The sequence below is a fragment of the Indicator indicator genome, chromosome 6 (genome assembly GCF_027791375.1).
Source record: "Indicator indicator isolate 239-I01 chromosome 6, UM_Iind_1.1, whole genome shotgun sequence".
Classification (NCBI taxonomy): domain Eukaryota; kingdom Metazoa; phylum Chordata; class Aves; order Piciformes; family Indicatoridae; genus Indicator; species Indicator indicator.
The window spans coordinates 2,968,148-2,994,496 of NC_072015.1; positions in this window are offsets into that span (position 1 = coordinate 2,968,148).

Genomic DNA, 26,349 nt, shown 5'->3' on the forward strand with positions numbered 1-26,349 from the left:
TAGAGCTTAGGGAATCTGACAGTATGCTCAACATTCTGTACACATAACAGCTATTTTGTGCATAGTGAGTAGGCTATTTCCTATTTAAATCAATAAGAAAACCTCTTTCTCAGGTTTCTTGCAACTCTGCAAAATTAAATTTTGTTTCTGGAATTATTCGGAGAAGAATTCTGTCGACTTAGCTTTGCTTTGAAACAGGGATAGTTGTGTCCATGCCCATGTGCATACAATTTTGCCAGCTGGAATCTGGAGGTTTCAGCTATTATGCTTTTTCTACATACCTAAATTCCTCTACTCTGTGACAGGTGAGCATTCAATGAGGAAGACGATGTCAACCAGGAAAAATGTGTATTCATGCTCTGGCACCTATTGTAAACTGCCTCTGGCCTATCCCTCTCAACTTCAGGACTTCTTAGCTGCAAACACAAGCACTCAACAAAATAAACCATCTCTTAGATCTAAAATTATTTTACATAAAGGTATATATATAATTGTTTTAATGAGTTTCAGCAAATATTTACTTTTGGTGAAGTATCAACTTACTCCTCAGTGTCCACTCCCTTCTATTCCTTCACTTTTCTGCAAGTTCTTCAGACCCAGTTCAACCTAAATGCCTACAAAATCAGTGAGCTTGGTCAGTGGTGAGAGCCATCCACGTCTACAGGCTTTCAGAGGATAATTCAGTGGATCTGAATAAAGTCATGAAACAGAACATACCCTAAAGCAAGCAGGAATCCATTTCTGATTAATAGATGAGCAAAGAGAGGACCTTGGCTATTTCAGTGTTGATATTGAGAAGAGTTAAATCTTTGTGAGTTGGTGAATAATTTTATTTCCAGCGTGCTCTTGACTTGCCATTATAGCTACACCTTGGAAGTTTCAGTCAGTTACAGAAAGAGCTATTTTTAAACAAGCAATCAGTCAAAAGTTTTTCATCTTTCCAAGTCAGATGAATTTATGTCTTCACTAATAAATGGCCCAAATGTCAGTAGCATTTCTATTTTTTCTTCAGTTAAGCATTTAATGAAAGCAGCTTCCAAAATCTTGGTATTGAATTAGCTTTTTTTGCTGTAGAAGGATCATAGAAGCATAGAATGTTAGGGGTTGGAAAGAACCTCTAGAGATCATTGAGTCCAACCTCTCTGCCAGAGCAGGATCACCTAAGGCAGGTCACACAGGAACACAGCCAGGTGGGTTTTGAAAGTCTCCAGAGAAGGAGACTCCACAACCTCTCTGGGCAGCCTGATCCAGTTCTCTGTCACCCTAACAGGAAAGAAGTTCCTCCTCATGTTGAGGTGGAACCTCCCGTGCTGTAGGTTACATCCACTGCCCCTTGTCCTATCCCAGGGTGCAAGAGAGCGGAGCCTGTCCCTTCCTTCCTGCCCCCCAGCCCTGTGTTGGTTTCAACCCACCACAAGCCCTCAGATATTTATAGACATTGATTAGATCCCCTCTCAGTCTTGTCCTCTGCAGACTAAAAAGCCTCAGGTCCCTCAGCCTTTCCTCATAAAGCACCACAGGGCCCCATAATTGTTAAGTTAGCTTATTTTTATGGAAGAGCTCTACTTTTTCTCTGTGTTTTGCTCTTGCTGCTGACAGTTTCATTAAGCTCCCTTTTTTTCCCCATTTATTTTCATGTTTACTACTTCTCCACCACCTCTCTTTCTTTCACACACTTTTTTGCTCTCTTTTATTTATCTGTATGTAATTTATAGAGAGCAGACTATTCCCTTTACCTCTGCTATGTCCCTCTGAAGACCATAGGGACCTGCCTGAAATGAAATATGAAGCCTTGATATTGAAGTTCATAATTGTTGTTGTCACTGAATTGCTCTGCACTTCAGAGGTAGGGAAAAAGAAATGGCTTCCATTCTGAGATTCTCTCCTCCAATTTATTATCTCAAGATGAAACTGAAAAATGGGATGAATTCTGGCCACCAGGCCCTGCCTTGCCTGCCACAGGGAGCCCCTGACCCTTCTGGTGCCTGGCCCCATGGATCTTCTGGCCCCTGTGACACCTTGGCAGTATTTTTATCTGACCCTGAAGAAAGACTTCAGTTGTTTCCATTTTACAAGTGAAGGACTGAGTGTTTCAAAGATCATTACATATATTTAAATTCCAATTAAATCTGTTGAGAATCATAGAATTCATAGAATCATAGAATTGTTTGGGTTGGAAGGGACCTCAAGGATCAGACAGTTCCAGCCCCCTTGCCATGGGCAGGGATGACTCAAACTTGAGCAGGTTGCTCACAGCCACATCCAGCCTGGCCTTAAACACCTCCAGGGATGAGGCTTCCAGCACCTTCCCAGGCAACCTGTGCCAGTCTCTCACCGCCCTCATAGGGAAGAACTTCTTCGTAACATCCAATCTGAATCTATCCACTTCTAGTTTTGCTCCATTCCCCCCAGTCCTATCACTCCCTGGCACCCTAAAAAGTTCCTCCCCAGCTTTCTTGTAGCCCCCTTCAGATCCTGGAAGGCCACAAGAAGGTCTCCTTGGAGCCTTCTCTTCTCCAGACTGAACAGCCCCAACTCTCTCAGTCTGTCCTCACAGCAGAGCAGCTCCAGCCCTCTGCTCATCCTGGTGGCCCTTCTCTGGACGCATTCCAGCATCTCCAGACCTTTCTTGTAACAGAGGCTCCAGAACTGGATGCAGTACTGCAGGTGTGGTCTCAGCAGAGAGGAGCAGAGGGGGAGAATCCCCTCCCTGACTGTGCTTCTCTTGCTGCAGCCCAGGATGTGATTTGCTTTCTGAGCTGCAAGTGCACACTGGTGGCTCATGATGAGCTTCTTATCCACCAGCACCAAGTCCCTTTCTTCAGGGCTGTTCTCAAGCCAGTCCCTGCCCAGCCTATATTGGTGCTTGGGATTGCCTCAATCCAGATGTAGGAGAACAGCCCTGAAGAAAGGGACATCGTGCATCAACCCTGTGCTCTTTAGATATGTGAGAGAGCTGGAGCTGGAGAGCAGCTTGTCAGGTGAAATATATTTGTACCTGCTTATTAGAACTGCTGACACCAAATACCAGAGGCAGAAAAGAAAATAAAAGAGCCTCATAAAGTCAGGACTTTGACTAGGTTGAATCAAGCTCAACAAGACAAAGAGCAGCCTTGAAGAAAAGGACTTGGGGGTGCTGGTGGATGAGAAGCTCAACAGGAGCCAGCAGTGAGCACTTGCAGCCCAGAAAGCCAAACATTAAAGCTCCCTTCAAAGCAGATTCAGGAGTGGTTTAGAAGTCTGTTGGTTTTTTTTTTGTTTGTTTGTTTGTTTTTTTGTTAGTTTGTTTAGTTGATTTGGTTTTGTTTTGATTTTTTTCCCCTGTTATTTCTAAAATGTTAAGGCTTTTTCTTCCCCAAGTTACTTAAGATGATCTCCATTCTTTTCTGCAATACTCTTGAACTGAAGGTGCTGATAGTGCAGGTTTTCTAGAGAACTTCACAAGTAGAGAGAAAATTATTGGAAATCACTACAGATAGAATTCAGTAAAGAGAAACTCTGACTATTCAAAATTGATTTCTTTTTTTCTTTCTTTTTAATTTCCTTGACAGATTTCCTTATGGTTCCTTGTGAGTAGTTCTTACTGTCCAAGTGCCATTTGCTTTCCCCATCAATTAGTTCCGTGTTACTTGCTGTATGAAGTTGTTTCAATCTGGTTTTCCATGTTGTCTGAAGGGTAGAACTGAACCTGTGCAACATATTAGAAGGGCTGTGGTTAGTAGGTTGAGAGAGGTTCTTCTCCCCCTCTACTCTGCCCTAGTGAGGCTGCATCTGGAATATTGCAGCCAGTTCTGGGCCCCTCAGTTGAAGAAGGACTTAAGGGAACTGCTTGAAAGAGTCCAGCACAGAGCCACAAAAATGATTAAGGAAGTGGAAGACCTCCCTGCTGAGTTAAGGCTGAGGGAGCTGAGGGCTCCTTAGCTTGGTGAAGGAGAGCCCGAGGGGTGACCTCATTCATTTTTATGAAAGGTAAAGGGCGAGTGTCCAGAGGCTGGAGCCAGGCTCTTCTCGGTCTTGCCCAATGACAGGACAAGGGGCAGTGGGTGGAACCTGAGGCAGAGAGAGTTCCATGGAAACATGAGGAAAAAACTTTTTCCCTGTGAGGGTGACAAAACACTGGAACAGGCTTCCCAGGCAGGGGGGGTGAATTCCCCTTCCCTGGAGACATTCAAAACCCACCTGGATGTGTTCCTGTGTGATCTGCTCTAGGTGACCCTGCTATGGCAGGGGGATTGGACTGGATGAGCTTTCATGGTCCTTTCCAGCCCTTAACATTCCATGATTCTGTGACTCCATGATCCTGAACAGAACACCAGCATCTCACTTTTAGATAGAGGGCTAAGTTCAGAAAACACCTTTATTATGTATTGTAAACTCATTTTTTAACATATGTGGTTGTGGTGGCTTAAATGATGGTCCAAAATTCCATCAGCTTGAAACAGGGATGAGTAAGTAAATATGGCACTGTTACTTCATTCCACATGGCTTATAGCTTTCAACTTAAACTTAGGAGAAAAGCAGAGAGGAGAAAGTGGCCATTTAAAAGCTGCATCAACATGTGTCAATAGTTGGGTTGCATTCAACCCCTATTTAGCCCTTCCTAAGAGGAAGGTTTACCAGCCACTGAGTTACAAGAGCTTGTTGTGATAGGATGAGAGTGAATGGAATGAAGCTTGAGGAGAGGAGATTTAGACTGGAGATTAGAAAGAAATTCATTACAGTGAGGGTGGTGAGACACTGGAACAGTTGCCCTGGGAGGTTTTGAATGTTCTCTCCCTGGAGGTGTTCAAGGCCAGGCTGGATGAGGCCATGAGCAACCTGGGCTAGTTGGTTGAAAATCATTTAGTTCCAACCAAAGTCAAGGGGGGAGGGTTGAAACTAGGTGATCTTCAAGGTCCATTCCAACCCAAACCATTCTATGAATCTATGAACTGTTGATACAGCAGAATATAAATACTGCAAGAAAATCTAGTGGAAGGTGTCGCTGCCTGTGGCAGGAGGGTTGGAACAAGATGATCTGAAAGGTTCTTCCTAACCCAAGCCTCCCTATGAATGAATGAATCTATGAATCTTGGAGTTAACCTTTGCACCTCAGCTGTAAAATAAAGATGAGAATGGCTGGAATAGAAAAATACCAACTGACTGAAATTATAGGTTTCAGAAAATGGTGTGCTAATAACAAGGATTTCTCCCCTAAGGTTGGAAAACAACTGGTTAAGAGTTCATGTGTATAAAGAGGGCACTCTTCCAAAGTTCTTCATCCCAGAGTCTGAAGAAAATGAAAAAGAGCAGCAGAGCACAGCAAGATAAAAACATGGACCAGTGAGCAGAAAGTTGATTATGATGTCAATAATGGTGCCTTCAGTGATTTTTGCTGCTGAATGTCTTCAGCACATATGAAAAGTGAAAAAAAAAATGATAAAGAGAATAAATAAGCACAGAACAATGCACATTGTTGACTTTGCAGAGAGCAGATATTAATCAACATACTCTAATGTTCATGTGTCAGGGACTATTTGCTGTACAGCTTTACCTCAGGAACTCTCTGCCCTGGTTCTGTCAAGTCAGACGATGCTGCCAATATAGAAAGTGCAAAGAAAGAGGGAAACCAGGGTTGCATGGGCAAAACTCAGGCACAGTGAGTTGATTTTTTGATTTTTTTTTTTTTTAATTGATTAAGTTCTTCCTGCTGGCTTCTGAAGTTAAAAGAGCTGAGCTGAAATATTGTACAGTATGGTAGGTATTTTAATCAGATCAGTGGAGATTTTCCCAGCAGGGAAAGGGTGGCTATTTAAATATTTGATATAGGTTTAAATCTCTCTTGGCTAGAGGCATTAGAATTCTGTTCCATGCATGTATTTGCAAAGGTTCTAACTTTTATGTTTCCTATTGTGTTTTGTGGAGCCAGTTATCACTCTGGGCTCTGTGGCTGTTGCTTAGTCTTTTGCTCTCACTGTGATTCTGGTAGAGTACATGGAAGAATATATAGCACAAGGAATAGGAGACTGCCACCACTGAAGCAGTTGGGATGGAAACAACAGGCAAAAATAAAGCACAGGCAAAGTTATTTGAAACTACAGAATGGGATTTAATGAGGACAAGGATGTCCTTGTCTGGGTGACAAGAACAATTTCTTCTTCTAAGAGTTGATTTGTTTCTAATTAAACTTTCCAAAGTAGAGAGAAAAAATACTGCAAGCAACAGCATAGCCTATTTGAAACTAAACCAAACCAAATAAAAAACCAAACCAAACCAAATCAAACCAAAACCAAACACCAAACACCTAAACCAAACTAAACCAAACCAAACACCAAAACCAAACTGAACCACAAAACCAAACCAAAAACCAAACCAAAACAAAACCAAACACCAAAATCAAACCAAACCCCAAAATAAAACCCAAAACCAAACCAAAACAAAACCAAACACCAAAATCAAACCAAACCCCAAAATCAAACCCAAAACCAAACCAAACCAAAACCAAACACCAAAATCAAACCAAACCAAACCAAAACCTAACACCAAAAGCAAACTAAATCAAATCAAAGCAAAACCAAACCAAACCAAACCAAAACCCAAACCAAACCAAATCCTAACACCAAAACCAAACCAAACCAAAACCCAAACCAAACCAAAACCAAACACCAAACCAAACCAAACCAAAACCAAACCAAACCAAACACCAAACCAAACGAAAACCTAACACCAAAACCAAACCAAACCAAAACCCAAACCAAACCAAAACCAAACACCTAAACCAAACCAATGGAAACCAAATGAAACCAAAACCCAAACTAAATTGAACCACACTCAATAAAAACCCAAAACAAAGAACAACCAATCAAAAAAACCCTTGAATCTCATATTTTTCAAACTAGAAATACAGTTTCCTCCAAAGTGTCCTCAGCCCAAATGAAAATATGGTAAATTCTCACCTCTTTGTCTTCTTCAGGTCATCATTCATAATGCTTGGACAATGCTATGACGTAGGAGCTGAACTTTGCTAGGTGTTTTGAACATCTACACTAGAAGGAGCCACCTGGTGACCCAAGAACTTCCCAGTCTTAGGCTTTTGCCCTGCAGGTGTTTAGGTCTGTGCATAGCAGTATTGATTCTACTTCAGGCAAGTTCTACCTAAAGTTTGTTTTCATATCAAGAGCAAAAATGATCAGGGGGTTGCAGCACCTCCTGCTATGAAGACAGGCTGAGGGAGATGGGGTTGTTCAGCCTGGAAAAGAGGAGGCTCTGGGGAGACCTAAGAGTGGCTTTCCAGTACCTGAAGGGGGCCTACAAAAAGGGTGGGGAGAGACTGTTTACAAAGGCCTGCAGTGATAGGCTGAAGTGGCTTCAAACTGGAGAAGAGAAGATTTAGATTGGGTGTTAGGGACAAGTTTTGCACTATGAGGATATTGGAAGGCTAGAACAGGTTGTCCAGGGAGGTGGTTGAGGCCCCATCCCTGGAGATATTCATGGTGAAGCTTGACAGTGCTCTGAGCAACTTGATCTAGTTGAGAATGTCCCTGCTGATTGCAGAGGGGGTTGGGCTAGATGACTTTTGGAGGTCCCTTCCAACCCAGACCATTCTATGATTCTATGGATCCAAATCACATTCTTTATGAATATTTTACTCTTTTGTTCATGCAACAGGCCTTTGGCCACCAATATGAACACAACATTTGATATATTAGTGGATGTATTTTTAAGTACTCAGTGACAAAGAGGTCAATGCACCAATTTTGTCATCATGTGAACAACATTACCCCTGTGGGAATTTGCTCCAGAAACCCTAATGGGTGTTGATTCTTACCCTAATATCTGTGAATCCGAGGTAATTTGTTCATGTGTGGGCTTTCATCAGATGAAAAACAGCAGGCAGTAAAGAAATAAAGATCTTACTTTTATCCCTCTGGGAATCCTAACCCTTTAACCCACTACAGAGTTCAACTCAAAGGGAAACTAAAGGAAAAGTTCAAAAACCAAAGGTGATTTGGGGACCCCATGATGGCATTGACAGACTAGATTTCACTCTTAAAGGAATAGAATTCTCCTGACTTGAATTTCCCTTCCTCCACCCTCCAAAGCATACATTTGCAATATATTTGTGGAAGATTCTGCCTCTCTGAGTATTTCTGGATGGCTTGTTTTGTGAAAAGCATGCACTCAACCCTGTAGTTGTCATAGTCCCTGCAAGGAAAAAAAAAAAAAAAAAAAAAAAACAAAAAAGAAAAGATAGGACTAGTCTCATTTGCTTGGCAAAACAAGTTTTGTAGATGTTTTGACAGCTCTAATTAGGAGGTTTCTAGATAGGAGATTTCATTCTCTCATAATAAAATTTATTGAATTCATTGCCCTCATTAAGTTCTTGGTTAAATTTGCAGTGATATTAGCAAAGAACAGCATCCAGCTTCTGGCTCAATACAGTTTATTAGCTGCCTACAGGGCTTCTGCTTTTCTGGGTTATTGCTAAATCACACCATGAAAAACAAAAAAAGAAAGGAAGAAAAAAGTAAACTTACTAAAATGACCAAGCAAGGCCATTGCATAACAGTTTGCATTTTCCCTTGCTCAAAAAGCACCATTACTTGTTTTCTCCTTTGGAGGTCAAAGCAGAAGGTTTTGGTCAGGCCAAAATTACTCCTTGCTTAATTATATGTAACCAAGTATAGGGAAGGATCTCTTTGCTCACCTTAACAGGAGTGGACATTTTATAGACAAGTAAATTTCATGGAGCCTTGGGTGTATTGTCAGACTGAACATTCCAATCATCCATGAAATTAAAAGGAAAAAGGGGAAGTTTGGCAATTACAGATCCACTTCACCTCTTCCAATACATTTTCCCATCAAACTTTTTATCACTTTTAATAAACCTTTTGATATTTTATTTTATATTAGCAGTATAAATAAAGGTATAGTAAGAAGCCTGTGCAAATTATTCTGCTAGTAAATGTCTATGTAGATTTCACCGTGGAAAAAAAATAGTGTCATATATTTCATAGAATCATAGACTTATAGCATGTCTTGAGTTGGAAGGGACAGAAAAGATCATCTAGGAGTCAGTCATCATGCAAGATTAGTCAAAAATACAGTAGGAGTGGAATGGATCAAAATAAAATAAAAAAAAAAAATGGATATGATGGCGAGGGTCCAGAGGAGGGCCATGAAAATGCTCAGGGGGTTGGAGCAGCTCTGCTATGAGGACAGGCTGAGGGAGCTGGGGGAGTTCAGCCTGGAGAAGAGGAGGTTCCAGGGAGACCTAAGAGTGACCTTCCAGTACCTGAAGGGGGCTACAGGAAGAATGAGAGACTGTTTACAAAGGCCTGCAGGGACAGGATGAGGGACAATGGCTTCAAGCTGGAGAAAGTCAGGTTTAGATTGGATGTGAGGAACAAGTTCTGCACCATGAGGGTGGTGGAACACTGGAACAGGTTGCCCAGGGAGGTGGTTGTGCCCAATGCCTGGAAAATTCAAAGTGAGGCTTAACAGAGCTGTGGGCAACCTGATCTAGTTGAGGATGTCCCTGCTGACTGCAGAAGGGACTAGATGACCTTTGGAGGTCCCTTCTAACCCAGAGCATTCTATGATTCTGTGATTCCATGTTTCTGTGATTATATGATTCTATGATTTTAATCAGAACTTTCAAAATATTATTTGCAGGGTCTCCTGGCTAATGTCTTTCTTCTATTTTTGAACAGCTTCAAGTGCCTGAAGATGTTCTGAATGCTTTGTTTGAAGGAATGAGGGTCTGGTTCTGTAAAAAATTCCCAAAAAGGAATCTCCCTTCATCTAGCTTAGATCCATTCCCCCGAGTCCTATCACTACCTGACACCCTAAAAAGTCTCTCCCCAGCTTTCTTGTAGTTCCCTTCAGATACTGGAAGGCCACAAGAAGGTCTCCTGGGAGCCTTCTCTTCTCCAAACTGAACAGCCCCAACTCTTTCAGTCTGTTCTCATAGCAGAGGAGCTCCAGCCCTGTGATCATCCTCGTGGCCCTTCTCTCTAGATGCTCCAGCATCTCCAGATCTTTCTTTTAATAGGGGCTCCAGAACTGGATGCAGTACTCCAGGTGGGGTCTCACCATTTTCCACTTGATCAGGTTCCTCAAGGTCTCATCCAATCTGGCTTAGTTGTATAAATGCAGTAAAATTCCAGAGAACTGGAAGGACCAGCTCATGTCTCTGGCATGTCCTGGGGTGTGTGGTAGGTCATCTTGCTCCCAAAGGGATGGATCTTTGGAAGTGAAGAGGGAAGAAGATAGATCAGGGAGAAAGGAATCCAACAGACTACACTGAACCCAATCCCAGCTTTCCTTAGAATCATAGAACGGTGGAAAGATTCACTCTGTAAAATGTAAGGCAGTCCAAGTGTAACTGTGGACACCAGCAATTCCATATTCCTGAAATATTTGTGGAACACATTGCTATCTTTCAGAAGCAATAAAGTTTACAAACAATAATTTGAACCTGTCTTTAGCTGTAAGGCTCAGAAAGAGCTCAGGTAGCAGTGCGAAATTGGAACATCCAGAGGATCCCCTCCAAGGAATTGAACTTCTTGTACAAAATGGGAGGGAAGTGTAGCATATGAAAAAGACAGTGAGGATATTAATAAAAGATCAAGATATTTCTGAGAATTCCACCTGGAAGGTCATGATGTGATATTGCCAGGTTATAAAGCTTCTAGATGGCCCCACAAGACACTGACATGGATCACTGATAATCACAGGAGATTGTCTTCTATCCAGATTTCTGTGTTTTCAGGGAAGGCTTTCAGTGCTTTCAAATTAAATTATTGGCCTCTTCAACTCCAACTTCAGGTGTGCTCTGATCACCTTTCTTGCCCCAGTAGGAAGAACAACACTGTGTGAAGGGTAGCTGTCCAAGGGTGGTAGTTTCATGATCAAAAAATCAGAGGGTTTCAGGTGTCTTTTCAAAAGCATGACATATATTTGTCCGGAAAAAAAGCCCCTTCAGATCAAAATCATGGAATCAGAGATTTGTTAGGGTTGGAAGGGACCTCAAGAATCATCCAGTTCCAACTCCAGTGCTATGGGCAGGGACACCTCACACTGGAGCAGGTTGCTCACAGCCACATCCAGCCTGGCTGCAAAAACCTCCAGGGATGAGGCTTCCACCACCCCCCTGGGCAACCTGTGCCAGTCTCTCACCACCCTCATGGGGAAGAATTTCTTCCTAACATCCAATCTGAATTTACCCACTTCTATTCTTTTCTATTCTCTCTAATCCTATCACTCCCTGACACCCTAAAAATTCCCTGCCCAGCTTTCTCGTAGCCCCCTTCAGATACTGTAAGGTGGCAAGAAGGTCTTCTTGAAGCCTTCATAGAATCATAGAAGGGTCCTTATTAAACTTCATGAGGTTTGGTTCATGAGGTTCTCCAAGTAAAGGTAGCAGTTCTCAGCATGGTTGTTTTATACAAGTAGAAGATGGGACAAAAATTGTGCTCTTTGTCATTTTTTCATCCAACCTGTCAGTTAGAGTTGTAACTCCACTTCAGTGCCATTTGAAATCATAGGAGCTTTTGATGTGCAAGCTTCAGGGAAAACCTCAAGACCATCATGCATCAACCCTGTGCTCTTTGGGTATGTGAGAGAGCTGGAGCTGGAGAGCAGCTTGTCAGGTGAAATATATTTGTACCTGCTTATTAGAACTGCTGACACCAAATACCAGAGGCAGGAAAGAAAATAAAAGAGCCTCATGAAGTCAGGACTTTGACTAGGTTGAATCAAGCTCAACAAGACAAAGAGCAGCCCTGAAGAAAAGGACTTGGGGGTGCTGGTGGATGAGAAGCTCAACAGGAGCCAGCAGTGAGCACTTGCAGCCCAGAAAGCCAAGCAGAGCCTGGGCTGCAGCAAGAGAAGTGTGGCCAGCAGGGCCAGGGAGGGGATTCTGCCCCTCTGCTCCACTCTGCTGAGACCCCACCTGGAGTACTGCATCCAGGTCTGGAGCCTCTGTGACAAGAAAGCTCTGGAGGTGCTGGAATGTGTCCAGAGAAGGGCCACCAGGATGAGCAGAGGGCTGGAACACCTCTCCTATGAGGACAGACTGAGAGAGTTGGGGTTGTTCAGTCTGGAGAAGAGAAGGCTCCAAGGAGACCTTCTTGTGGCCTTCCAGGATCTGAAGGGGGCCTGCAAGAAATCTGGGGAAGGACCTTTTAGGGTATCAGGTAGTGATAGGACCAGGGGGAATGAAAAAAAAAAAAAAATAGAAATGGATAGATTCAGATTGGTTGTTAGGAAGAAGTTCTTCACCATGAAGTTGGTGAGAGACTGGAACAGGTTGCCCAGGGAGGTCATAGAAACCTCATCCCTGGAGGTTTTTGCAGCCAGGCTGGATGTGGCTGTGAGCAACCTGCTCTAGTGCGAGGTGTCCCTGCCCATGGCAGGGGGGTTGGAACTGGATGATTCTTGAGGTCCCTTCCAACCCTGACAGTTCTATGATTCTATGATTCTACTAGAGAAGAGCAGATTTAGATTGAATGTTAGGAACAAGTTCCTTCCCATGAGGGTGGTGGAACACTGGAACAAATTGCCCAGGGAGGTGGTTGGGACCTGATGCCTGGAAATATTCAAAGTAAGTCTCAACCAGGCTGTGGGCAACCTGGTCTAGTTGAGGATGTCTCTGCTGACTGCAGAGGGGCTTGGACTGGATGACCTTTGGGGGTCCCTTCCAAACCTGACCTTTCTATGATTCTGTGTTTCTGTGTTTCTATGATTCTATGATTCTAGGACTCTATGACTCTATGATTCTATGATGCTATGATTCTACTCTGTCCTCAAGGTTTTGACTTATGTGTTCTTGCCAGCCTGTAACAAAACAGCTAGAAAAGTAGTTGTGGTCATATAAAATCAATAATTCAGGTTAAAAACAAGAACAAAAACAAAAGTAGGGAAAATACCTCCTGATTACATCCCAGGAGAGGCCTTTGGCTTTTCCTTTTCAGTGTCCACACAGCACCCCTAGATCAACCATCCTTGAGAGAAGAGCAATGCTATTTGCTTCCTCACTGATAGTCTTTGAGTACTCAAAAGCCAGGCAGACCCCTGCCTGTTAAAAAGACAACTGAGGTTTGAGTTTAATTAAGCAATTAATCTCTATTGCTTTGTAGCATTTGAAGCTATGGACAGCTGCTGGAACTGATTAAACAGAGAAGCAAAGCCTGAGGTGTTTGATCAGTCCAGAAAGTCATTTTATGCCAAGTAAGGAACAAAGTAATAAAGATTATTCTTGTCATTATATAACAAGACATAATATAGAATATATATATATACATATAAATAAGACAAGCTTCTTCCACTCTGAGATTTGAGGACTGGTCCTAAGCTTTCTGTCCTGAACTGTCTAGAGAAGCAAGTTCACCTTCCAGTACTGAAAGGGGCCTAAAAAAGGATGGAGAGAAACTGCTTACAAAGGCCTGCAGTGATAGGATGAGGGGCAATGGCTTCACACTACAGAGGAGGAGATTTAGGCTGGATGTTGGGAACAAGTTCTTTCCCATGAGGGTTGTGGAACACTGGAACAGGTTGCCCAGGGATGTTGAGGCTGAGACCCCATCCCTTGAGATATTCAGGGTGAGGCTGAACAGTGCTCTGGGCAACCTGGTCTAGTTGAGGATGCCCCTGCTGACTGCAGACGTGGTTGGGCTAGATGATCCTTGGAGATCCCTTCCAACCCAAACCAGAAGGTTTTTGTGAGCAGGTGGAAAGAATGGAAAATGGTTCCAGTTCAAGCTCATGGTAGCAAGAAATACTTTATTTCTGCTGGCTCTGACTGAGCAATGTGCCCTTGTGGCCAAGATGGACACAAGGTATCCTGGGGTGCATCAAGAAAAGTGTGGCCAGCAAGCCTAAGGAGGTTCTTCTCCCCTCTACTCTGCCCTGCTCAGACCTCAGCTGCAATCCTGTGTCCAGTTTGGGGCTCCCCAGGTCAAGAGAGACAGAGACCTGCTGGAGAGAATCCAATGGAGAGCCACCAGGATGCTTAGGGGACTTGAGCATCTCCCTTGTGAAGAGAGACTGAGAGCCCTGGGGGTGTTTAGTCTGGAGAAGAGAAGGCTGAGAGGGATCTGATCAATGTCTATCAATATGTGAGGGGTGGGTGTCAAGGGGAGGGGGCCAGGCTCTTTTGGGTGGTTCACAGTGATAAGCCAAGGAACAATGGGTTCAAACTTGAACAGAGAAGATTTCACCTCAACAAGAGGAGAAACTTCTTTAGAGTGAGGGTGCCAGAGCCCTGGAACAGGCTGCCCAGGGGGGTTGTGGAGTCTCCTTCTCTGGAGCCTTTCCAACCCCACCTGGATGTGTTTCTGTGCAGACTACCCTAAGTGATCCTCCTTTTGGCAAGGGGTTGTACTCTATGACCTCTAGAGATCTCTTCCCACCTCTGACATTCTGTGATTCTGTAAACAAAGGAGTGAAATAGCTGAGTAGTCCTTGGCTGAAATACTCCCACTTTGGAGTTACTTTGCATATCATTGTCTTTTTAATGTTTTAAGGAGTTGGACTTGCTCACAAACTAGTTGCTCTGCTGTAGAGACAGAACTGCATGTGCTCCCAACCAGGAGCTTACTTCTTTCTAATCCATTTAATGTGATTAAATACTGTCATGCAGCTCCTCTCACATTACCACCTTCGACTTGGGGCAGCTCTGGTGGCTGAAAACTGCTGAACTTGGAAATCAGAGGGAAATATTTCAAACACACTGCTGCTTATTTTGCTGCAGGCCTAGCAAGATGTCATGTCCTGTTTCATGATACCTAGAAGCATGGTGAAATATATTTTTTTCTCTGAAGATAGAAAGGCAAGATTCTCTTTTGCAGCCACAGTTTACTGTCCCTGCAGAGGTTAATTAGTAAAACTTCTGAGCTCTGTTAGTCTAAACAGACTTAAATCTTACATCCATTTATTGCACCATGAGCCTGATAGTGATTTTTTTTTTAATCCTTTCCAGGCTGATTGAATTCAATTAACATGATCACTGTTTGATATCATAAATAGGCTCCTTATGAAAAAAAAATATAAAAAAAAAAGAAATCAGGTACAGTAGGTGCTATGTAGAATTGTGAGTGTCACAGACTCAATGAAGAAAAAAAATAAGAAAAACATCCAAAAAAAAAGTCCCTAAAAACTTGAGCACCATGCTAAATGTAGCTCAAGGGGAATGCTATCATGACAATAAAAGAGGAAGAAATAATAACCAGAATGCAATAATGTTAACAATGATATCATGAAAATAAAAGAGGAAGAAATAATAGCCAGAATGCAATAATGTTAACAATGATATAATGAAAATAAAAGAGGAAGAAATAATAGCCAGATTGCAATAATGTTAACAATGATATCAGGACAATAAAAGAGGAAGAAATAATAGTCAGAAGGCAATAATTTTAACAATTATTAAAAAAAAACCCAACAAACAAAAACAAAACAACAAACCCCTTGAAGCACAGAAGACAATAATAGTTATATAATGAATACCTTCCCCTCATAAATACAGAATCACAGAAAACATCTGGTTGGAAGAGACCTCAGAGATCATCCAGTCCAACCTTCGACCCATTTTAGGGTCAATCCTAAACCATGTCCATAAGCACCATGCCCTGGGCAGACCATTCCAATGTTTGAGAACCCTCTCTGGGAAGAAATATTTCCTAACATCCAGCCTGAACCTCCCCTGGTGCAGCTTAAAACCATTTCCTCTGGTCCTGTTGCTTGCCACCAAGGAGAAGAGGCTGTCCCCTCCTCACTCCAACCTCCCTTCAGGTAGTTGTAGAGAGCAATGAAGTCTCCTCTCAGCCTTCTCCTCTCCAGCCTGAACACCCCCAGCTCCCTCAGCCCCTCCTTGCAGGCCATGTGTTGCAAACCCTTCTCCAGCCTCATTGCCCTTCTCTGGACACACTCCAGCACCTCAATGTCCTTCTTGTACTGAGGGACCCAGAACTGAATACAACACTTGAGATGTGGCCTCCCTAGTGCTGAGCACAGGGGGATGATCACCTCCTTGTTCCTGCTGGCCTCAGTGTTTCTAATCCAAGCCAGGCTGCCATTGGCTTTCTTGGCCAGGTGGCACACTGCTGACTCATACTCAGTCAACTGTCAACCAACACCCCCAGGTTCCTCTCTATGTTGCAGCTTTCCAATCATCATTCCAATCCCCAAGTCTGTAGCTTACCATGGGGTTGTTGGGATCTATGTGAGGATGGCATCCAAACTGCTCCTGATTGTGCTTAGTTATAGTTTCTGAGTCAGAAATACTGATGTGTTTTATAGCTTCTCAAAGCTTCTTTCAGAAGGGTTTAGCATAACTTGAAAGGTAGTCCTTTCAAACATGATTTTTTTTTTCATCTTGTAATCAATTCAATGTGATTTGAAACCGAAACAAAAAAGTCCTTTGGAAGAATTATGATAATTCAGAATTATGATGATTCAGAATCTTCCAAAACATCCACATTTTCTTTATATCTATGCATTTGGTTTTGCAGAAGGTCTCAGAGGTTTATACATAGTGGAAGAACTCCAAACTCATTCCATAGTGGAAGAACTCCAAACTCACTCCATAGTGGAAGAACTCCAAACTCCATACTAGAAGAACTCCAAACTCACTCCATAGTGGAAGAACTCCAAACTCCATAGTAGAAGAACTCCAAACTCAGTCCATACTGGAAGAACTCCAAACTCACTCAGTAGAGGAAGAACTCCAAACTCACAAACCTGTTAAACTATACTCTTGGGAATCTCGTAGCCTCATAGAATGGTAAGGGTTGGAAGGGACCTTTGGAGATCATTGAGTCCAATCCCACTGCTAAAGCAGGATCAGGTCACACAGGAACACATCCAGATGGGATCCAGTATATTCTTGCCAGTGGAAATGTGAACCCAGTGCATATGACCTAACACTTAAAAAAAGAATCAATGAAGTTTGATTTGTTTTGCAGATATTCTGCACTAATTACCTGCTATTGATAGCTGTAATGTTGAAATGAAACTGAACAGTGTCATTAAAGAGTGTTGCAGAGAGAGTTCCTTAACACTTGTTGCCACAGAGTGTATTTGCCTTTATAATGGTTTCTGGGTTTGTTTCATTTTTTTTTAGGCCATCACAAACAACAGGGTACCAAATCCTACTGTCAGTGTGTTCACATGATGGGTGCTCATAGAATCATAGAGTCAAGAAGGCTGGAAGAGACCTCAAGGATCATCGAGTCCAACCGGTCACCCTAAACCTCATGACTATCTAAACCATGGCACCAAGTGCCACGTCCAATCCCCTCTTGAACACCTCCAGGGATGGTGACTCCACCACCTCCCTGGGCAGCACATTCCAATGGCCAACCACTCTCTCTGTGAAGAACTTTCTCCTCACCTCCAGCCTAAACCTCCCCTGGTGCAGCTTGAGACTGTGTCCTCTTGTTCTGGTGCTGGTTGCCTGGGAGAAGAGACCAAACCCCTCCTCACTCCAACCTCCCTTCAGGTAGTTGTAGAGAGCAATGAGGTCTCCCCTGAGCCTCCTCTTCTCCAGGCTAAACACCCCCAGCTCCCTCAGCTTCTCCTCATAGGGCTACTGTTGCTTGATCACAGAGTCACACAATGGTCTGGGATGGAAGGGACCTCCAAAAAGCATCTAGTCCAACCCCATCTGCAGTCAGCAGGGACATCCTCAACTAGATCAGGTTGCCCAGAACCCTGTCCAGCCTTACCTTGAATATCTCCAAGAATGGGACCTCAACCACCTCCCTGGGCAACCTGTTCCAGTGTTCCACTACCCTCATGGGAAAGAACTTGTTCCAAACATCCAGCCTAAATCTGTTCTTCTTTAGTTTGAAGCCATTGCCCCTCTTCCTATCACTGCAGGCCTTTGCAAACAGTCTCTCTCCATCCTTCTTGTAGGATCCCTTCAGGTATTGGAAGTTTGTTATTAGGTCTCCCTGGGGCCTCCTCTTCTCCAGGCTGAATCCCTCAGCTCCCTCAGCCTGTCCTCATAACAGAGCTACTCCAACTCCCTGAGCATTTTTGTGGCCATCCTCTGGACCTGCTCCATCAGGTCCATCTGCTATTTGATTCGTTTCTTCTTTAAATCGTGGAGTTCTATACCCTTTTGAATCATATATCTTTATTAATGACAACACAAATAATCTGATGATTACTATGAACAGAGATTGGTTCCTTTTAAGCAGCCTTTCATTGGTATCATTTTTGCACACTGTAATTCAATTATTAGCCTACAGAGACTTTGAAAAGGGCCAGCTAGCAAAACCAGTGAAGTGTTGGACTTTTTAATTAATAGACACTCAAGCAGTCACTTCCTGGCTTTTGTTTCCCATGGAACTACATGCATGCAAATACTGCATTTAATTGCCTCAAGTGAAAGTGCAAACCTCTTGTCTTAATTCTCCTCTCCTCTCCTCTCCTCTCCTCTCCTCTCCTCTCCTCTCCTCTCCTCTCCTCTCCTCTCCTCTCCTCTCCTCTCCTCTCCTCTCCTCTCCTCTCCTCTCCTCTCCTCTCCTCTCCTCTCCTCTCCTCTCCTCTCCTCTCCTCTCCTCTCCTCTCCTCTCCTCTCCTCTCCTCTCCTCTCCTCTCCTCTCCTCTCCTCTCCTCTCCTCTCCTCTCCTCTCCTCTCCTCTCCTCTCCTCTCCTCTCCTCTCCTCTCCTTCAAACATGTCTTTAAAGATTTAGTGGCAACTCCTTTTTTTTTTTTTTATTTCCTTGAGAAATTATAGATGAAGATTTTTTAATGTATTTCTTTACCATTAAATGCCTGTGATTCTGATTTTTCTTTAGGAAATTACCTTCTTCCTCTCCAAGCAGTGTATATGTAAGTGATGATTATACTTACGAGGCACTGATACTCTGTGCAATGTAAAAGCACTAAGTGTAAAATAGACTCTGCTGAGATTCTTAAACTTCGTGGCTAATGGGAGAGAGCAGGAGGGACATAGATTCAAAGCAAGAGTTAGCAAGTGGCATGGAAGAGATTGATATGAATCCAACAGTGTCAGACTTTGAGGTGATGGATTTCAGGACAGAAACTGAAACAGGCAGAAATTAAGTGAGTAAAAAACGTCTTGGACTGCCTCACTTACACCAAGACAAGGCTCAGGAGAAGCACTTCAAATAAATTGCACTCTCCAGGTTTGTAAAATAATGATAATTAATTATAGTAATAATGCAAGTCCAAAATCATCCATCATGTCTCAGGCAATGTGGGCTATGGCAGGCAGGTGTAATTATGTTTTCTAAACCAGCTCCTTCTGGCAGACAGGTCTCTTACAACCCACAGAACCACAGAAGCACAGAATGGTAGAGCTTGGAAGAGACCTCCAGAGATCATCCAGTCCAACCCCCCTGCCAAAGCAGGATCACTTAGGGTAGTCTGCACAGGAATGCATCCAGGTGGGGTTGGAAAGGTTCCAGAGAAGGAGACTCCAAAACCCCCCTGGGTAGCCTGCTCCACTGCTCTCACTGTAAAGAAGTTTCTCCTCATGTTGAGATGAAACCTTCTCTGTTCAACTTTGTCTCCATTGTTCCTTGTCTTGTTACTGCACACCACCCAAAAGAGCCTGGCCCCTTCCACTTGACACCCACCCCTCACATATTGATAGACATTGATCAGATCCCCTCTCAGTCTTCCCTTCTCAAGACTAAACCCTGCTAAGAGGAAAAGACAATTCTCAAACATTTAACACAAAGGGCTGGTACTGCTCTTGTGTGCCTTCACAACACCAAAGGGCATCAGGATAATAAAGTGTTCTAGAGGAAGAACTGCAGCACCATCCAGCATGCCAGCAAAAGGCACTTTCATTAACCTCACACATGTCTCCTGAAGAGATCTCCTGAATGGAAAAGATGGTTCTCATAGCTGGAGTGCAGTTCTCCTGGTTAGGGTATGGGTGGGTAAATGCTAGAATTCCCTACAGATAGTTTCTGAATTTATCAGAAGTTAGAGCCAGTGCTACTTTGCCAACAGCACAGAATCACAGAATCATGGATTCATAGAGTCATAGAAACATGGAATCATAGAATCACAGAATCGTAGAAACATAGAATCATAGAATCACAGAATCATAGAAATATAGAATCATAGAAACATAGAATCATAGAAACAGAATCATAGAATCATAGAATCACAGAATCATAGAATCATAGAATCACAGAATCATAGATTCATAGAATCATAGAATCACAGAATCAGAATCACAGAATCAGAATCACAGAATCACAGAATCATAGATTCATAGAATCATAGAATCATAGAATCATAAAATCAGAGAATCACAGAGTCATGGAATCATAGAATAACATGGGTTGGAGGGGACCTCCAAAGGATGAGTCCAACCCTGCAGGGACATCCTCAGCTAGATCAGGTTGCCCAGAGCTGTGTTGAGCCTCACATTGAATAGCTATAGGGATGGGGCCTCAGCCATCTCTCTGGGCAATGTGTTCCAGTGTTCTACTACTCTCATGGTGCAGGACTTGATTCTAACATCCTATCTAAATCTTCTCTTCTCTAATTTCAAACCATTGCCCCTTGTCCTGTCACTGCAGGCCTTTGCAAACTCTCTCTACAGCCTTCTTTCAGGCCTCCTTCAGGTACTGGAAGGCTTCTATTAAGTCTCCCTGGAGCCTCCTCTTCTCCATGCTGACCACCCCCAGCTCCCTCAGCCTGTCCCTGTAGCAGTGGTGTTCCAACCCCCTAACCATTTTCATGGCTTTCCTCCAGACCCCTTCCATGAAGTCCATGTTCTCCTCCCTGTATTGAGGGCTCCAGGGCTGGACACAATGCTCCAGGTGCCTGCATCAAGCACTTTTTTGTCTGTTAGTTTTAATCAAGAGGTCCCACTGACTAAAAATATCAATGTGAAGACATTTTCATACAACTGACTCCCTCATTCCTAGGAGCCTCTGGATGGCCACTGCATCATTTTTATAGATCCACCAGAAGCTTTTGTTAGTCATCAAAATAATGGTGACATTGACTGGTATCCAAAGCTACCCAGACATCCCTTGGTATTTGTACCAATTTATATCAGTTGCCTAAAGCAGAGAGTTCTCACTCCCTGTGGACCAATAAATAAGGAAAGGCATCTGGCTTGCACTGCACCTAAAGGTCAACACTGCATCATCTTCTAGGTGGGAGAACTCAGTCAAAGTCCTCCCACAGGACATCTGGTTACTGCCCACAGCTACTTAGAGTTTGCTTTTTTTTCTTTTACCAAGTTCATCTCTTATCACTGCTGATGTGGCACAGTGGAGGAGACTGGCAGCCTGGAGGAGGCTGGAGGTTTTCTGAGTCCAGACTGATCCAGGAAGAAGAAAATTCTTGCTGCTCCAAATCAAAAGGGCACCTATTGAACAGTCAGACTAATACACTTCAGCCATCCATTATTCCTGCCTGAAGATGTAATAGCTCCCTGAATCAATAAATAATCTTGAAGTGTTGCCTCTGGTAAAGGACTATGTCACCATGCTAAGGAAATTGAATTGCCAATGCAGATGTATTGCAGCTGCTGAGTGAGAATTTTTCCCTTTATCACTGTGCCATTTCTTGGGATTTGAGCAACAGAATCACTCCAGGTTGTGAATCTCTGAAGAGTTAACTCACTCAACAATCAGAGCTAAAAATATCCCTGCTAGACGCACCTGAGTGTTTGAATATCACACTCACACCACCACTATACTTCATTCAAACTGCTCTCATCTCTCTCCTTCTCTTGACTGAGTTTTCCAGAGGGGAGAGAGGGGACAGCAGCAGCCCTTGCCCTTAGCAGAAGAGATCTCCACCGTCTGTCAGCACCTCTTGCACTCCTGCCTGCTGGCCTGGGAACTGAGCAATCACAGCAGGTGACAAAAGGCAGTGAGATGCTCAGCAGACAGGAGAGAAGTGAGAGGTCTGCATCCTGAGCTTTCTAGGCAATGCCCTCCAGATCTCCTGGGCTTCTGGAGGGGGTGTGTTGCTCTGCATTTATAATGTCCTCATTAAACCAGGTCTCTTGCAATGAGTTTTTCTTCCTTGAACACAGGTGAACTACTAAACTGCTGCAACCTGCCTTTTAGTGATGGGAATAAGACAGGCAATGACAGGTCACAGGATCACAGAATGTTAGAGGATGGAAGGGACCTCCAGAGATCATCCAGTCCACACCCCCCCTGCCAAAAGCAGGATCACCTAGGGCAGGTCACACAGGAACATAACCAGGCAGGTTTGGAAAGAAGGAGACTCCACAACCTCTCTGGGCAGCCTGTTGCAATGCAATGATGAATGACACATCAGTGATGATACCATTTCATCCTACATGTAGCCTGCAAATCATGACTAACTGCAGCTGCTCTGATCAATGCCTTGCCTTTCAGATGTGTCACTTACCAGCTGTGGTCAGCAGTCCCTGCATGCCAGGTCAAAAGGAGAGGGAAAACATGAAATCTGGTAGGAGTTTCTCTCTGATTTCCATTTCAAGTTGTCAGAGATGTTAGGTCTTCTCTGGTTTCCTTCATCTGTGAGAGCTGCATGTACTGTCACACTCTCTTTCTCTGCCTCATTTTCTGTGTCTGTCTTTCTCTATCCCTCCAGCTATTGGAGAGAGCTTAGTTTACATCCTTACTGCATGTGGGAGTTGATTAAATCAAACAGTTACATTTTGTGCTTGATCTTACTTATTTTCCATCAATCACCATAGAATCATAGAGTCATAAAAAAGTGTCTTGGTTGGAAAAGCGCTCTTATAATCAAGGTGTCCAACCATCAAACTAACACCAAGATGGATGAGGAGATTGAGAGTACCCTCAGCAATTTTGCTGATGATACAAAACTGAGAGGGGGTGACCTACACCCTGTCAGGCTGTGCTGCCATCCAACATGACCTGGACAGGCTGAGAGCTGGCTGCAGGCAAACCTCATGGAGTTCAATCAGGACAAGGTCAGGGTCCTGCACCTGGAGAGGAATAACAACAGGCACCAGGACAGGTTAGAGGCTGCCCTGCTGGAAAGAGGCTCCACACAGAAAGACCTTGGAGTGCTGGTGGGCAGCAAGTTCTGCATGGGACAGCAATGTGCTCTGGTGGCCAAGAGAGACAAAGGGATCCTGGGATGGATCAAGAAAGCTGTGTCCAGCAGGGCTAGGGAAGTTCTTCTACCTCTCTACTCTGCCCTGCTGAGACCACAGCTGCAATCCTGTGTCCAGTTTGAGGCTCCCCAGTTCAGGAGAGACAGAGACCTGCTGGAGAGAATCCAAGGGAGAGCCACGAGGATGATTTGGGGATTTGAGCATCTCCCCTCTGAAGAGAGACTGAGAGCCCTGGGGCTGTTTAGTCTGGAGAAGAGAAGACTGAGAGGGATCTGATCAATGTCTATCAATATGTGAGGGGTGGGTGTCAAGGGGAGGGGGCCAGGCTCTGTTGAGTGGTTCACAGTGATAAGCCAAGGAACAATGGAGACAAACTTGAACAGAGAAGATTTCATCTCAACATGAGGAGAAACTTCTTTACAGTGAAAGCCCTGGAACAGGCTGCCCAGGGGAGTTGTGGAGTCTCCTTCTCTGGAGCATTTCCAACCCCACCTGGATGCATTCCTGTGCAGACTACCCTAAGTGATGCTGCTCTGGCAGGGGGGTTGGACCTGATGATCTCTTGAGGCCCCTTCCAACCTCTAATGTTCTGTGCTTCTGTGATTAAACCCTGTCACAGAGTGTCATGCCCATGCTTTACTTAAAAAACATCTTCTGTGCTTTGACAAAAATGGAGACATTCATGCTAAACTTTAGTGTAGGCCACCCTGGTTTTATTTAGAGTCTTTTTACTGTGATTAGTCACAGAGCCTTGACAGTCACGCAGAAAAGAGATGAAAGAGTAAAACCAGCTCCAACATCACTGAACTATCTTCATGGCTCTGTGCAAGCCTACCTATTAAATCTCTATCACTCTCATACCAGTCTGCTATTTAGATATGTCATTAATCATAGTTAAATAGCTGTTAAAGTCCTTCAGATGCTTTCTGACTTCCCTAAGAGGTATCCATGGTTTTCATTAGGTAGTTACAGTAGAGGCAATAAACAGTGCAGTGCCAATTCAAGGAAATGTCATTACTTATTAGAACAAGAAGATAACAGAGAGCCTTCAGTAGGTTCCATGAGGTGACATGGCCAGGAGTCTGTCAATCACTGAAAAATCTAAGGATGAGTCAGAGTTCCAACCAGTTTTGGTCACATATTACCCTCTCAGGCACATGAAACCCTCCTTGCACCTAAAGAAGCAGCATCACAGTGGCAGCAAAGCACCAGAGACAGAAACTGAAGCACACTGTGGTTTCAGTGTGCAGTACCTGCCTTGGGCTGGCTGTTCTCTTGAGTTATTAGCTCTACTTTAATAACAGACCATTAGTAAGGTAAATGACTTAAATTTGCCCTTTATTTCTCTGCACCCAATAGGCTATGGCATCATGTCTGGGTGGGGAGCCACGGTCTTGTCTCAGTGACAACAGAAAGCTGCTAGAGGATAACTTGGCTTGATCTCTCACAGAATATGTCTGGTTGGAAGAGACCTCAGAGATCATCCAGTCCAACCTTCAACCCAGCACTGCAGGCTCAATACTAAACCATGGCCCTCAGGACCAGCTCCACAGGCTGCTTAAACACCTCCAGGAGTGCTGACTCCAGCACTGCCCTGGCCAGACCATTCCAATGTTTGAGAACCCTCTCTGGGAAGAAATATTTCCTAATATCCAACTTAAACCTCCCCTGCCACAACTTGAAACCATTTCCTCTGGTCCTGTCACTTGCCACCAAGGAGAAAAGGCTGCCCCCTCCTCCCTCCAACCTCCCTTCAGGTATCTGTGGAGGGTCATAAAGTCTCCCCTCAGCCTTCTCTTTTCTACTCTCCATTCCTGAAGAAAGACCTGAAAAAAATATGAAGGGATAGGATGTCTCTCCAGTCCTCCTTCAGACTCATCAGTATCTTATCACTCCTCCAGTCCTCATCAGTATACAACTTCTCCTTCATAAAATGCAAAATCAGGAAGGAGAAATGCTACCAGAAAGTAACCAAGCAGCTCAGTGAACAGACAAGTGTGAAGAGCCTGTGTGAGACAACCAGGCCACCTTCTGGTATCAGAAAGTTTTGACTGGGAAGCAATCAGTTCCCTGAAAGGAGGTTGGAGTGAGGTGGGAGTTAGGCTCTTCTCCCTAGTAGCAGGTGGTAGAATGGGAGGAATGTGTCCAGAGAAGAGCCAAGAGAATGATCACAGGGGTGGAGAACCTGTCCTGTGAGGACAGACTGAGGGAGTTGGGGTTGTTGGGAGAAGGGAAGGCTCTGTGGCCTTCCAGTGTCTGAAGTGGGCTACAAGAAAGCTGCTGAGGGACTTCTTAGGGTGTTGAGCAGCAACAGAACTAGGGCAAATTGATCCAAGTTAGGGGAGGGGAGGTTTAGATTAGACATTAGGAAGAAGTTCTTAATCATAAGGGTGGTGAGACACTGGAACAGGCTGCCCAAAGAGGTGATGGAAGCCGCATCCCTGGATGTTTTCAAGGCCAGGCTGGATGTGGCTCTGGCCCTTTTTCTTTTTTTCATTTTCTTTGCTTCAAGAGTGGTCAGGGATTGGAACAGACTGCCTGGGGAGGTGGTGGAATCACCAGCTCTGGAGGTGTTCCAGAGATATGTGAACAGGGCACTCTGGACCATGGTTTAATGGCTGTGGTGGTGTTAGGTTGACAGTTGGACTCAGTGATCTTAGAGGTCTCTTCCAACCAAAAGAATTCTGTGATTCTATGAAGGCAGACTACTCAAGGTCTGTGTGAGTTAGAGTATCCAAAGCACTTCATGAAGAAGGTTCATTTGTCATGTGGGAAAACATTTCTCAATGATTCTAATATATATCAGTGAGCAAGATAAGTTTAGAGCTTTCTTCCATGGCTTTGTAAGGACATGGCTGACCACCTACATTCTTGTTAGATTTGTTTATTGCCTAGGAATTTTTTTCTGGCAGATAAATCTGTCGAGGAATATTTAGATGCTGACACCTAGTGGCTTTAAATTAGATGTTGCTTCTGGGGCAGCCAGTGATTTATCACTCCATGTCCTGAAAATTGCTTGGAAGTAGTGGCTTGAACTCTACTGGACATGTTTGTTCTTTTTACTTTCCCTTTTTTATTATTTATTTGGTTTTTTGTTTGTTTAAAATGAATGGACATCTCTTTGAGTCACAATAATGAATTGGGTTCTGTCTTCCATGAAAGTTTATTGATATTTATTATGTGTCCAATGACCATAAAAACATTCAGATATCTTTTTTTTTTTCAAAACCAGTACTAGAAAATATATATTTTAGCCTTTTTTTTTTTCCAGTATTTATTT